The sequence below is a fragment of the Typopeltis vanoorti genome, chromosome 2 (assembly GCF_054136105.1).
Source record: "Typopeltis vanoorti isolate ZY-2024b chromosome 2, IOZ_Tvanoo_1.0, whole genome shotgun sequence".
In the NCBI taxonomy this organism is placed as follows: Eukaryota; Metazoa; Arthropoda; class Arachnida; order Uropygi; family Thelyphonidae; genus Typopeltis; species Typopeltis vanoorti.
This window is the reverse complement of record NC_143550.1, coordinates 111,009,440-111,025,489: the sequence shown is the minus strand read 5'-3', so window position 1 is coordinate 111,025,489 and position 16,050 is coordinate 111,009,440. Positions and strand designations below refer to the sequence as shown.

General features: G+C 35.5%; 1 protein-coding gene across 5 annotated transcripts in view; it reads right to left on the bottom strand.

Moving 5' to 3' along the window:
* LOC150109337 (cationic amino acid transporter 2-like) overlaps positions 1 to 16,050 on the bottom strand; it is a 364,125-nt gene that overhangs the window by 292,716 nt on the left and 55,359 nt on the right. The window contains exon 1 of one of the 5 annotated variants that reach the window (XM_090412699.1): positions 5,564 to 5,679. The exons of the other annotated variants lie outside the window; for them this stretch is intronic. The gene's annotated coding sequence lies outside the window, so the exon portion shown is untranslated. Of the gene's footprint in view, positions 1 to 5,563; positions 5,680 to 16,050 lie in introns of those variants that run through there. 5 annotated transcript variants of the gene reach the window in all.

The window sequence follows — 16,050 nt, the reverse complement described above, 5'->3', positions numbered from 1 at the left end:
GCAAAATGATTTTAAGGAATGACGATGGTAAAGAGTTCACTGAACCAGTCGATATAGTGGAGTTACTGAGTGCGCACTTTGTAAAAGTATATCATCCAGTTGGTGACGTTGAAAAAATGAAGGAACCATTAGTTTATATGAGAATTGTGATGAATGAAGTGGAGGTGAATAGTCTATTACAGAACCTTAATGTGAATACATCTGTGGGATTGGATGGTATACCGGCACGGGTCTTGCATGAAGCGGCTAATGAATTATCAGTGCCCTTGACCATGTTGTTTAATCTGAGTCTCAGGTCTGGTTTAGTCCTGAAGGTGTGGAAAGAGGGGAAAATAGTTCCACTGCATAAAGGAGGATCCAAGACTATGGTTGCAAATTACCGACCGATCAGCATATCAGGAATCGTTGTCAAGGTCTTGGAGAAAGTAGTCAAGGGAAAAATATAGGAATGGATTGATGAAAATGAGATACTGTATGGGGAGACAGCATGACTTTGTGAAAGGTAGATCATGCCTCAATAACTTGCTCAAGTTTTCTAACAAGGTGATGGCTGAACTGGATAAGGATAATGGGTTTACTGTGATACTGCTGGACCTGGCAAAGGCGTTTGACAGGATACCGCATGGAATTCTAATCCGTAAACTACAACATATGAGAATGGATATAGGGTTGGTGAGATGGATAGCTGGGTGGTTGATGGAGCGATATCAAAGAGTAGTTTATTCAGGAATAGAGTCCAAAAAATGGCCTGTGACTAGTGGTGTGCCACAGGGTTCTGTTCTTGGACCACTGCTGTTTAATCTGTTCATTAACGATATAGGGAAGGGTCTAAGTGGGACAGTTCATTTGTTCGCTGATGATGCAAAGTTGGGTAGGGCGATAGTGAATGCAGAAGATGTCAAAAGCTTACAGGATGATTTGGATAGATTGGAGTTCTGGGCTAAGGAGAATGGATGTCAATTTAATGTGACAAATGTAAGGTTATGCATTTCGGAGTGAAAAGATTAGCAGCAGTATACCACATTGGTGGAACTGTACACCAGGAGATTGATGAGGCCAGGGACTTGGGAGTGTTGGTGGATAGGAAGATGAAGTTTAGGGGGCACATTGCGAAAGTAGCTAAATCAGCTCATCAACTCACTTGGTTGTTGAAAAATACCTTGACGAGCAGAGAAAAACAAGTTATTGTACCTCTGTACCGAGCCCTGATAAGACCTCATCTCGACTACTGTGCCCAGATTTGGTCACCTCGGTTCCTTCTCGATGGGGAGGAGGTTGAGAGGATCCAGAGGCGAGTGACTAAGATGATAGCAGGTCTATGGAATGAACCATATGAGAACAGGTTGAAGATTTGTGGGTTGCAGAAACTAGTTGATAGGCGGAAAAGGGGAGACATGATTGAGACATTCAAATTGCTAAAAGGATTCTATAGGATTAATTTAGATGATATTTTTGAGATCAGGACTGGTGGTGGGAGAACTAGGGGACACCCATGGAAGCTGGGCAAGAGTGTGGTTAGCAGGGGTGTTAGAGCTGGGTTCTTTACTTTTAGAGTGGTAAATGAGTGGAATAAGCTGCCAGAGTCTGTTGTGGGTGCTATGACAGTGAGCGAGTTCAAGGCAAGGTATGATAGATACTGTGAGAATGTTGAACAGCTGCGTGAACATGATGTTTGGGGCCTCCCTCGATGAGTCTAAGGACTCCTGGAGTAGCCCGTGGTAATAATAATAATAATAATAATAATAATAAAATCCAGCTCTTTCAGAAAGTGTAACAAACAAGCTTCTAAGAGTCTATTAATTATTATTATTATTATTATTATTATTATTATTCAGGCCTCTATGGAGTCAAAAGACTTATCGTGGGAGGTCCTTCCTAGGAAACACAAAGTCTATCATATCACTTCTTGAACTCATTGACCGTTCTTGCTCTCTCACTACTTTATCAGGCAATGCATTACATGGCTGAACCACCCTCCATGCAAAGAAACCACTCCTTGCTCTCTTGCTGACAGCTTCCTTTCAAAACTTCTAGGGATGGTCCCTTGTCATCACTCCTTCACACTGTTCTGCCAAGCGAAAGAACTCCTCAGTGTCAACCCTGACTGTCTCTCAACAGTTTAAAAGTCTCGATCATATCACCTTTCCTTCTTCTATTCACCAAACTCTGCAGTCCACATTCCCTCAGTCGATTCTCATAACTAACATTGTACAGTCCTGAGACCATCTTTGTTATCTGCCTCTGTACCCTTTCCACAGTTAATTTATCCCTTTCAAATCCTGGGGACCAAATTTGTTACCTGCAATACTATTATTATTCACAACCTTGGTTATAAAGATTTTCACTGATTTTGGGGGGGGGGGGTAAGAGAGAAAAAGCAAAAGGAGAAACAATGCCGTTAAATGGCCAGCATGCAGCATGTGATCTGAAATATCCTGCTTATTATGGCAATCGCATTAAATATAACTTTTATGCTCATTAAATCTGATTTCTGCTATCTGATCTGTGAACCTGTTAACTTATTATCAAATAAACATTTCCTGAAGTTTATGGGAATAATACTACTACTACTACTACTAATAATAATAATTTTTTAAGGGGGAAAAGTATTATCTGATGATAAACATGAATACTTTAAAATGAATCATTCTGTTATACCACTAGAATTATATACCAAGCATTAAAATACTATTTTTATAGCATAGTTTTTGCTTCAAGAATTTAAAGCAACTAAAGTGCTGAAAGACTTTCATAATTTCTATGAAACGTTTCAATTTGTTTAGAGAATAATGCTTTTTATTCCACATCTCATTTTCGAAATTTAAAATGCAGTAACCCTAAATACATTATAATATAATTTAATAGAATATAATATAAGTTATTATTCCTCTTTATAAGGCACTGATACATCCACATCTGGATTACTGTGCTCAGGTCTAGTCACTTGGATTCCTTGGAGATGAGGAAGTTGTAGAAAAGATTCAGAGGAGAGTGACCAAGTTGGTGAGTGGTGTAAGGAATGCTCCCTACATTGATAGATTGAAAGTTTGTGGATTACAGAGGTTAGTTGATAGGGGAAAAGAAGAGGGGGGGAATATGATAGAAACATTTAAATTACTAAAAGGTTTTTATAAGATTGATGCAGGAGAAATATTTCACCAGTGGGATAGTGGTGGAAGAACAAGAGATCATCCCTGGAAATTAAGTAAGAGTGTAGTTAACAAGGATGTGAGGACTAGTTTTTGCTTGAGAGTGGTGAATGAATGGAATGCATTGAATGACTCAGCTGTGAGTGTTTCATCTGTGAATGAGTTCAAAAAGAGATATGATAGATACTGTGTGGATAGTTTGGGTCTCCTGTGATGAGTCATCTGACTCCATGAAGATACCTCATCATCATCATCATCATCAAATTCCTGACATATACCCTCAAGGGTGTACAGGATGTGATAGTACTACATGAAAAATTTACATCATTACTTCCTATCTGCAATCAATTTTCCTCCAAATCAGTCTGTTACTTGTCAAGTCTCCAACATTATCAGATCTTATATTTCTATCGCCTAAGGCACTTTGTACCGTATCAATCCACCTATATCTTTGTCTTCCGGTCGTTTTCCTGCCAACTTGGCAAAGAACACTTGTTTTGCTAATTTTTCCTCGCCCATTCTGTTTAAGTGACCATACCACCTAAGATTAGCTCTGCTAACACTTTCCTGGATACTGACAATGTCAGGTTCTTTCCTAAAATCTTCGTTTTTAATATGGTATTGCCATTGATGCCATCTGTTCATGTCTCTAATCTTTCTCAGGACTCACATATCTGCGGTCTCTAGTCTTTGGTCAAGTGTTTTACTTCTGACCCAGCTCTCAGATCCATAAGTTAAAACTGGTTTGAACACTGTCTTCTATACAGCTAATTTAGTGTTCTGACTAATTTCTCTCTTATTCCATATGAATTTATTCAATTGACTTCCTATCATACCAGCTTTGTTGATTCTGTTGCCTATTTCCATATTTGATTTACCATCTTCACTAAAAATCGTGCCTAAGTAGCTGAAATGTTTTACTTGTTCCACAGGTTCTCGTTCAAAACACAGTTGGCATTTTCAATGATTGTCATTGAAGATACCTGTATAACAATAATAATATTATATTATATTATATAATAATTATATAATGTTATATAATATAACATTATATTATATTATATAACAAACCACATATCTGGTTTGTTTCAGAAATGTAAATTTCGATTTTTTTTTTTTTTAATAAATGACTAACTCAGTAAATAAATAGGTATAGTTTAATTTATTATGAAAAAATGAAGAAAGGAAAGAAAGGACAGAATTTAGATAAAGTCACATTCGAAAATAAATAACCAAAACTTTTATAGGTGAATGAAATTAAAATCAAAAATAAATTGGAATACAATAAAGAATAATAATACTATAAAATTAAACATTAAATAAATTAAGATTAAAATAAAAAAATAAAATATTCCAAATCCTCAGGATTCAAAATTCAAAACAATACTGCACATATGTCCATTGGATAGGTTCTTATCAAACTCGCCGGTTAGAAATTCCTAGTCGATTTCTATCCAGTCCATCCAAGAAACAATGAAACTGGGAATGGAGTGGTATGGTGTGAATTTCGAAACTTACGGAATTTCGGTTTTATTTTATTTTATTTATTTTTTTTAGTATTTTTCATTATTTGTAGTATTATTGTTCTTTGGTTTTATTTCAGTTTATTTTAATTTTTTTTTTTGTTAGAATTTAGTTATCCGTAAAGTTATTTATGTAAAGTTAGCACTTTACATAAATTTCCATCTTTCCTTCTTAGTTTCATGATAAATTAACTTAGTGATTTATGAAATGATGAATTAATGAAGTGGGTTCTTGGCTGGAAAAAAAAAAAAATATATATATATATATATATATATATATATATATATATATATATATATATATATATATATATATATATATATATTATTTATTTGTAGCACAGCTATATATAAGAAAACTTTTTGACAAAATACAATAATCATGTAAATTGAAAATAAAGTGTGCATAAAGTTACTGTTGGGATAGAGAATATGCATTTTTTAAACTTTAATGAAGTTACAGTATTATAGTTAAAAATTCTAATTTATAAAAAATTATAACACTGACCTCTTAATTATAGACTATTGCAGATTTTAAATGTAAATTTTGGAGTAGAAACAATGCATACCCTTCAAAAATTTCAGCCAGCGATGTAATTCAAATTTTGCATGCTACTTTTAACATGCAGTTGTAATAAAATTTAATTGACGAAAGTTTCTAACGGAAAAAGATTTTTGCCAAATCTGTGCTAGAGCAACACTTATGGGGAAAAAAAAATAATTACAAAAAAAAAAAAACATTAAATCAAAGTGTATGTAGCATATAATGTAACTCTTATATGATATCTAAATATATATGACCGACAGTTAAAAACAAAATATAAATAAACAAACACGCGACACACATTAGGAACGTTTTCAAGTACATAAAAAAAAAAAAAAAATCCTCACGTATAACGATGCTCTACATAACCCATGAATGGTACATCAACAAAGTAATTAAGGCGGAAGTGAACGGTCAAGAGTAGCAAACGGTGGGTATATCCCTGATTCTCATATGAGCAAACGTGCTATACCAACTTACGCGGAAAGGATACTACCCCAACTTTGGAAAAGGCATTGGCTTCCTAAGGCATCTGATCGCGCGCATCCTCTTCCAGTGCGCAGACGTTGCGACTCCGCGTCTCCACATATTTTTAACCAGACTCGGTAGAGTTATCTTACTAGTGTGAGAAGAGAGTAACCGAGGTAGTTGTGCTAGTGATGAATAGATACTTACCGGGCTCATGCAAGTTATAGAAGTGTTCGTGTGTATATCGCTTTAGCAGAAAGAAGCACAGAACAAGCAACAACTGAGTACCAGAATGCTCCAGTGATCGTAAAGTACGATTGCAATCAATTGTATACAATACTGTAAAATGTATTCCCTAACATAAAGTTCATAAAACGTTACCTTTAATGAACCATTTATTCAGTTTATTTCTCTTTAAAAATGGTTTACTCACTCTTTTAAAAATAGTGGTTTAAAATATGAATTCATCAGTAGCAAAATGAAATATTCCCTCTTTCCGCATAACTTTTCAAACAATAAAATGAGCTCGCTTTATCACAAAATAAATCTTTCAGCGAGATTTCAAATATTCGACTGTAGCTCCAATTGGCTCAAACAAATGGAATTTTAAACTGCCGGTAGATATTAACAAGGCCGATGGAGTAATGCAGGAGACCTGGATGTGAAGCGATTTGGATTCTTTTTTTTTTAAAGCCTAATTATTTTATTAAATTATTTGAATAAATTCATTATTTTAATTCTACTGATGTGTATTTAATTCATTATGATAATTAGTTTATACTCTGTTAAATTAAACGATATCGGTGAGATGTGTATATCAGAGTAGAGTAAAGTACGCCCTCCCACGATGAGTCCTTGGAGGTGCCAAGTAGTAGTAGTAGTAGTAGTAGTAGTAGTAATAATAATAATAATAATAATAATAATCACTTTAGGTGGTTCTGGATCTAGCTAAGGAAAAATTTTAATATCTCTGAACACATTTCTGTCGTTTTGATTTAAAAAAAATATCGTTTTTTATGTATTTCTATCATCACTGCATATGCAAATAGTTTCCAAACCATATTGTTGATAGTTACACAACACATGATAGCTGTTCAACTAATCAATGAGTTTTACTCATTGAATATTCATATTTAAACAGTAAAATTCCCCACAGAGCGAAAGGTGTGCAAACACTTAAAAACGCTGAATTGTTGGGCCCTTTTTTTCTTTGCAGGAAAAAAATATACACTGTTAGCTTTGCATTAGGAAAACCAACCTAATAACGTGTTGGTCCACCTCTCTGTGCGATAAGTGCTCGTAGACGCCTAGGAACAGATTCCACAAAGTATCGAACATCCTCCATGCGTAATTCGACCCATGTTCGCTGCAGCAACTCCGTGTTCACGCTCATTCCGTAGAGGAAGATCAGCAGTTCTCACACCCGTTGTACCATATCCTACACATGATCAATTGAGTTACAATCAGGGGAATTTGGAGGCCAAGACAATGTGGCTAATTCGTTATCGTGTTCCTCCAACCACTCAGTAGTTGTACAAGCCCGATGACAAAGTGCGTTGTTCTGTTGAAAAAACACTGAATGGTGAACGCTAGTTCACCATTCAGTGTTTGTGATGATACCCAACGGACTTGCCAGAAAAAACTAGCAAGCCCAGAACTTAGGGCTTGCCAGAAAAAAGCTCTCCAGACTTCGTGTTGTTTGCGCCAAATGCGAACCCGGTCATCAGTAGTGCGGTAGGAAACAGGACTCATCACTCCAGACGACCTTCTTCCATCTGTCGAGGGTCCATTGCCAACGTTTCTTGGTCCATGCGAGGCTGTTTGCGATGACTGGCCATCATCATGGGTACCCTTGTTGGTCTCCGGCTGTGGAACCCCAGGCGAAGCAAGATGCGGCGCATAGTGCATTTGGAAATAGGTCGAACTGTCCCGCTGTTGTACTGGTGAGTGAGATGTGTGACTATTGCACGTCGCTGCTGAGATACCAGTCGTGACACCCGACGCTCACCCTAGGATCAACCACGCGTCGTTGTCCATGGTTAATCTAGTCCTGGTACACCTTTGATACAGTAATACGGGAGCAATCAACAAGTATTGGTTGCTCCAACTATCTGCCTGTGGTCAAATTGACATATGTCGCCACATTTCCCACTCGCCAAGCAAAAAAAAAAAAAAAATGTACTCGCCCAAGCCCCCCCCCCCATGTTTTTTTTTTTAAATGATATGTCCCAATAAGTCAGTAATTCTATAAAATGATTAGTATTGCTATATCTATGCTTTCTTAAAAAATTCTTTAGAAAGCTATATATTTATTTCTCTTTCATTAAATAAAAAATATTCTATTTTATTCAATTGCAGCTATTCGCCAGCTGGCAAAATCTACTCGCCATGTGAGCGAACATATCTGTCGATCTTGGTATGGTTAAAATTACTATTTAATTAAAATTAATTTAATAGTTTATATATATATATATATATATATATATATATATAGAGAGAGAGAGAGAGAGAGAGAGAGAGAGAGAGAGAGAGAGAGAGAGGTATTGTTACATCCTGATAACCAAGAATGTAAAAATTTCAATGGTGTAACAAGAAAATAAAAATATAAAATCCTATGTAAGTAGCTAATACAAGATATTTAAAGACAGAAAATATGCTTGCATCCAAGAAAATTAATTATAGCAGAAATTGTTTGTTTAACTAAATAATAAAAAAGGGATTTTTATTACAACAAAAAAAAAGGATATGAAAAAAATAGGTTAAGTAAGACAAAGAAGATTAGAGATAAGAATTTGTATGTGAGAGGCTAGTTTAACACTTGAAAAAAGGAGATTAAAATGTTCAAGTAAATTCTAAAAAAAAAAAGGGGGATTAATTTAGTATAGAGGCTAGCTTAAAACAAATGACGGTCGCTCAAGGTCAACTCCCGAAGTGAGACGTCGTCACATGAGAGTCGCGTGCAAGGAACCATAGCATGTTTTGGGTGAGTGAGATCGACTCCAGTAGGGGAGGGAGAAGATAAGAAATTGAAGAAGGTGCCAATAGGGGCCATGCAGATAAAAGGGTTAGGACCCCCCACCAGGCTTTTTTCCTCACGAGTTTCTTCACGATATCTTCGTATAGCAACACGTGGTTTTCCTGAGTGACGGCGTAGAAGTTATCTCCATCCGACACAACAAGGAAACAAAGTGTGCGGGAATTCGATTCCGTATTCCTATTGCAAGAGACGAGGAATGCCATATAGTTACAAGAAGGAAGAAATTGTCTATGTATCTCATCATCCAGTACTCGTATCGAGGGAAAGAAAATCCATACAGAAATCCGTGCCCACATAGTGAGTTCCATAGTGATAGAATAGAAGATCCTGTGTGTGTCCTTTATTCAAGCACAAAAGGTACTGATTGTGAAAACCAGGGTTCGTCCTAGAAAGGTACTGTAAAATCTTGTATCAATTAAAATTGCATATAATTGCAATCATTGTTAATTATTGGACAGTCAAAGAGATAGTAGGACTTTAGTACAAATCAGAGTAGAATGAGAGTAACCATTTTATATTATTTGACAAGCATTCATGTGCTAGAGATTAATGTATGCGCATGGTATTTCATATGAGAGTGTCTTAAAGGTCAAATGTATGTATGGGCATAGCATAGCACAAGGATAGCTTAACCTATGTTGTTTTGTTTTGTAAGTTAGATAAGGTAAACTGAATTTAAACATTAATGTCCATGGTATTATAGCAATATAGAGCATTCTGACTAGTATAAGGTTAAGTAAAGTGTTAATTTGTTCCAGGATTATATGTGTATATTTATATGTATAAAGTCTGTTATGACGGCATGATCGCAAATTCCCACATAGGATTTTGCTTGTGTAATTTTATTCTTAGTATTGAATTTTGTTTTATATAATAGAAATTGAATTGTACCATGTTTGAGATCTTAAATAAACTTTTGTTCATTAATAATACAGTTGTCTGAAATAGCTGCCTAATGCACCACTTGAAAAAACGTACGAACCTAATCACGTGGGAAATTAATGTGTTAAGTTACGAGATAAAGGGTCACGACTGCTTAATTGTTTCACACTCAGACATATTTTTGTAATTGCTCCTTGTTTTCGAATTATATATCTTAAAGTAAATGTCCTGAAAGGCGCAGTATAATATAAATATTAGGGACACTAAGGAGACAAAAAGCTTAAATATTTGAATTTTGTAATATCTCGTGCATAGTTAAGTTTTGAATAAAGAAAATATACAGATTCACTTGAAAGGATAAAAGAAAGTTTAATAATCGTAGATAGGGACACAACAGTATATATACAGAGAGAGAGAGAGAGAGAGAATATAAGTGCTATAGCACAGAGAGTAAAAAGTGATTGTGTTGACGGGATTGCTTCAAATAGTCGATAATTGTTATGCTTGAATATTACGAAGTATGAGAAATAAAGGGGCTGAGTTTGTAGCATTGATCAAATCAGTATGCCCAAAGATATCTGGCCTAAGTGAAACATGGTTGACTAAGGAGTATATGCTGTCAGGACTTGAAATGGTCGGATACAGAATTTTCTGAAAGGATAGGAAGAGGAAGAGAGGAGGGAGAGTAATGTTAATGGTAGCAGAGAAATTGCATCCTTCAAGAGTTGAAGTGGAAAATAGTAGTATGTGTGAAGATTTTGAAGCTGTTTGGTGTGAAGTTGGGATCAACAGAATAGTATATCTAATGGAATGCTGTGATAGGCCAGGGAATGTGGAAAGTAGTGATTGTGAGATGCTTAGACAAATTAGTTGTGCAAGTAGAAGGAAGATGACCCAAAATGGAGATTTTAATTATAGGAATGTGAATTGGAAAGAAGAGAATAGTGTATAGTAACATTAAAACAATTGATATAACCACAAAAAAGAACATATCTTAAAATCCTTTAAACGCCATGTTTCATCAAATTGTAATAATTTATTCTTTTTCTTTTAGAATATATAAAAAGACAACTTTTATCAACCTTGTTATAAACTTTTATCAGAACTTTCCAGCCCCTCCATCGTAGATTTGGAGATATCCTCACAGGATGTGGTTTTGAATGAGATAATAACACTGCCACCTGTTAGTGAAAGTGATGATGTGGTATTGGTTTGGAAGGTAGTCAAACAGGAAAAAAGTTATTATCAAGAAGGTCTCTATGTGGAACTATAAGGTAGGTGATTGTGAGAAGCTCTGTAGTCAACTAGCATCAATAGATTAGTTTGATGAATTGTGTAGAAAAGATGTTGACAGTGCATGGGAAATGATAAGGCAGTATCCAACAATGCATAACTGCGTACCAAGAAATCAGCGAATAAATAGAGTGGGAGTGAGATGGATGAACAGTGAAATGAAGCAAGCAGTGCTACAAAATAAGATGTTATATGGATGAAGTACAAGACAGTTTGCAGTGAACAGATGCATGAAGAATATAAACTACAGGACAGAAAATCGACAAGCATGGGTAAAAAGAAAAAGTAGAATATGAGAGGAGATTGGCCAATCAGGTTAAAGCTAATCCAAGGGATTTTTCTGCTATATATCAAGCAAGAGAGAAAAAATAAATATGGAAGGTTGACACTGGCAGATAGTTATGGTAGCTGAGTTACCATAGCAAATGATATAGTGGAATTATTTAACGAACACTTCATCAGTGTATATCGTAATGGTGTGAATGATACTGTGTATTATGTAGAAGAGAGGCATGAATTAGGAAAATTAAATATGAAAGAATCAGAAGTGTATGAAGTGTTGCTGGGGTTAGATGTTAATAAGGCTGTGGGAATGGTGACACATCACCGAGTATTTTTAGAGAAGGTGCAAAGGAGTTAGCCATTCCCTTGACCTGGTTATTTAATGAAAGTCTTGCATTGGGGAAGGTTCCTAAGAAGTGGACAGAAGACAAAATAATACCTCTCCACAAGCATGGCATGGTTCTAGGACAGAAGTTTCTAATTATAGACCGGTCTGTATATCTGCAGTTGTAATCAAAGTGTTGGAAAAATTGGTTAGAAATAAAATACAGGATTAGGTTGATGGGCATAAGATTCTCTATTATGGTCAGTATGGGTTTTTGAAGGACAGGTCTTTTTTAGGAATCTGCTTATGTTTTATGACAAGTTGACTAATGTGTAAAATAAAGGAAATTCGTATATGAATTTTTTTGGATTTTGCAAAGCATTTGATAGATTAGTACATGACAGATTGGTGTATAAGCTCCAGAAGATAGCATTAAATAGCAGATTGGTTAGATGGAGTGAAGATTGGCTTTCTGAAAGATACCAGCAAGCTGAGTACGATGGAGCAGTGTCTCAGAAAAGGAAAGTGACCAGTGGTTTGCCTCAGGGTTCTGTTCAAGGGCTCTTACTGTTTAACTTATTTGTTAATAATATTTCATATGAATTGACTGGGGGATCTTCAAATGTTTAAAGATGATGCAAAGTTAGGTGGAATTATCAGGAGTAGTGCTGATATTAATTCTCTACAGGAAGATTTGAATAGATTTTTAGTTTGGCTAAATTAGTGGAGTTGAAGTTTTAATATTAATAAATGCAAGGTGTTACGCTTTGAGATACTGATATATAATGCTGCATACTGTATTTGTGGAGTTGTATTTCAGGAAGCGGATGCGATTCTCGATCTTAGAGTGATGGTACACAGTGGACGGATGTTCTCGGGCACATCGCACATGCCAAGATTGCACATCGTATTGCTGCTATGATAAAAAAGTACACTGACATATAGAAATAAGGGGTGGTGGTGGTGGTGGTGGTGGTGGTGTTAGTGGTGGTGGTGGTGCCACTATATAAGACATTAGTTAGACATCATATGGACCATTGTGCTCATATTTGGTCACCTAGTTTTCAATGTGATGCGGAAAAATAGATATCGTTCAAAGACGAATAACCAAAGTGATAAAAAGACTCTGGAGTGTTTGTTATGAAGAGCGCTTGAGAAAATGTGAATTACAGAGGTTGGTGGATAAGAGGAAAAAGGAGATATGATATAGACCTTCAAGTTAGTTAAGAGATTCTATCAGATTAATAAAGAAGGAATATAAAAAGAGGGGATGTTAAGAATGGAAGAACGAGAGGCCATGCGTGGAAGTTGTATAAAGATGTCGTGAAGAACAGTGTGAGGAGTAGATTTTTAACATGGTGAGTTGTTAGTAAGTGGAATGCATTGCCGGAGTGCATTGTGAATGCAGGTAGTGTAAATAACGTCAGAGCTCATTATGCTATTTTATTCAAATTAAGTGGATATTGAATCCAACATTATTTCAAAGCGGAATAGAGAAACTACAAGAGTTCCATGCCGAATATATATATATATATGTTAAAGATACCAAGCTATTTTAAACCTGGTTTTACTTCATTTCCCAAGTAAGCAAACAGACAAACAAATCAAGTTTGCGCCTGCAAGTGTTGCAAGTCTAGCTGACCCTGCACGTAGTGCAAGACCAAGGCAACTCATGGTAAAAATAATGAGCTCTGATCACTAATCTTAATATTTACCCATAATGCAAAGCACATCTCCTGGAGGAGATGTATGATGCTTTGTATTAAAGGCAAGGGGCCACTACCCAGACCGGTTTCAACCTTTATTGAGGTCTCATCAGAGGGAGCCAGGCTAGAAATACCAAGAATTTAGTAATGTGTATATATATATATATATATATATATATATATATATATATATATATATATATATATATATATATATATATATATATATATATATATATATATAGAGAGAGAGAGAGAGAGAGAGAGAGAAACTACAAAAGTTTAGGCGGATCCAAGCATAAGCAATCCTTTCATGACAGGGGCAACTCGTAGTAAAGGTGGAGTAAGCTCTGATCTTATCCTTAGTAATTCCCATAATGTAAAACACATCTCCTAGCAAACATGTATGGTGTTATACATTATGAGGGGGGGGGTCACTACCCAGACCGGTTTCGACCTTTATTGAGGTCTCATCAGTGGTAGCCAGACCCCAAATGTAAATAAATACTCAGGTTGAAGAATAGAATATCCTTCAGGATAGGTTAGGTTAGGTTAAGCTCTGATCACTAAAGATAGTGATCAGAGCTTACCCCACCTTTACTACGAGTTGCCCCTGTCATGAAAGGTTTGCTAATGCTTGGATTCACCGAAACTTGTATAGTTTCTATATATATTCGGCATGAAACTCTTGTAGTTTCTCTATTCGGCTTTGAAATAATGTTGGATTCAATATCCACTAAATTTGAATAATTTTGCATCACCGAAGTGAAGCCTTTGGGCTCTCTTTTTCAGTAATTCTTGGTGCTCATTATGCTATTCATTTTGCTAGTTGATTGGCCTCTCACGATGAGTTTGTTGACTTCATGGAAGTTACCAACATAATAATAATAATAATAATAAGAAGAAGAAGAAGAAGAAGAATAATAATAATAATAATAATAATAATAAATATAAAAAATTACGCATTTCCACAGGGAAATACTTAAAGGATGCTCTTTAAGGATGTTCTGATAGTTTCGGAAAAATCGTATTTAGAAACATTCAGTGCAACAAACTATGAATCTCCATTTCCCGATGGATGAATATGAAGAAGGGAATCAATTACTAATAAAGCGTACGTCAAAGTGACGTATACTTTACACAGGTTGGATGTATTCTAAGCTACATATTGAGCACACAGAGAACTTGTATATCCCCAAAGAAAATATTTATAAATATTTATACTCTGAATTGTCATTTAGAATATTTGTTACTATTATGTTTTTCCAGTAAATATTTCATTTAAATGGCAGGCCTTCTTTTATGTAAAACCTGATATCATCTCATCCTTCTTTTAACGTACTAGGCTCAATGGCCTCTTAATAACTTGATTTCATATCAATCAAATTAATGCATTATTAAGGTGGTTTATTCCCATCTATGTAGTCTGCTCTGTCTCTCAGTTATAAGGGTTCTCTATGGCCAACTTCTCTGCTTTGTAAAAAGTAAAAGAGAAAAACAAAGTATTTCCCAGAAGAGGTTATATATAGATATGTTTCTCAGTATTTTACACACATTTTTATGGACATTTGATAACCCTGATAGGTACTTATCGAAAAAAACTTCGTCAAATTCTTTAGCAAAATCAAGAAATATTACGGTATAATCTTCTCGGTTATCCAGTAGTACCATTACCTTATCGCAAAACATAAGCACATTACTAAAGAAGGACCTTATGCTATCGTTCCCTGAGATTCCTTTTCTGATGAATCCAATTTTTACATTTCTAGCCAACTTCTTCAACATCTTCACTATTACTCAAGAAACGCAGATTGGTTGATAATTAGATATTTCTGTTTTGGAATCCCCATTAAGTAAAGGTTCTGCCTCCTCTTCATTCTGCTCCTTCAGAAACTTTCCTGTTGTTTAACTTTCAATTGGACAACCAAGTCATAAGCACAATTAACTCCTTAGTGCGCGTGCACGCACACATTAAGCAGTTTGTGTGTGTTACATTTTTCTTATATTTTTCTACTATCTTCTTTTCTCACCATTGCACTCGCTAACAACATATTTCTTCAGCATAAAAACACACTTACAAAAATAATCGATGAATATGTCTACTTATATCTTCTGCCTTATTTACCTTGCTACCGTCTCTAGCAGTCGTATTCATTAATTATAGTCACCCATTGTTTTACTGAATACGTAACTAAAAATTCTCTATATGCTATGCAAAATGTATTCATATTCCAATTTCCTCATTCTTAGCACACGTAATTTTTCTAGCATGCATTTTATGTTCATTATGCAACTGCTAATCAGAGCCTCCGGTTCGATTCCCGTCCATGACGTGAGGAAACTTTATCTGGTCTCTTTCGACTAAAGGTGAGTTAGCCGGTCTCATACCGAGGTGTGTGGGGGGGGGGAAGAGTTCACCTGGAAACTCGGGTTTTTTGTCCCCCAAACCGACCCCGTGAACGCATCTACAGACATAGGACATACCGGGTGACATAGGGCTAACTACCTTATCTTCGAGTTACGGTTGCGAAGTCCAAGAATACTTGGAAAGGTCGTGGGTCTTAAGTCATAGAATAGAATAGAATAGAATGCAACTGCTAACCACATTTTTGTTTATACCTTCTGCGAAACCCATCTTCTTATAATATTTTCATTATAAGCACTTAATAATGAAAATTGGGTTTATTTATTCGTAAGATTAAACTACACACTAATAAATAAATATTTTTATTCTTACGACCAATTATTTTTATGTATGGTGTTCCCATCCACGAAAGGTTATTAGTAAACCTACAGTACATCTGTACTGTGGGTGAGCTAAGGATTTTTTTCCATTTTTAT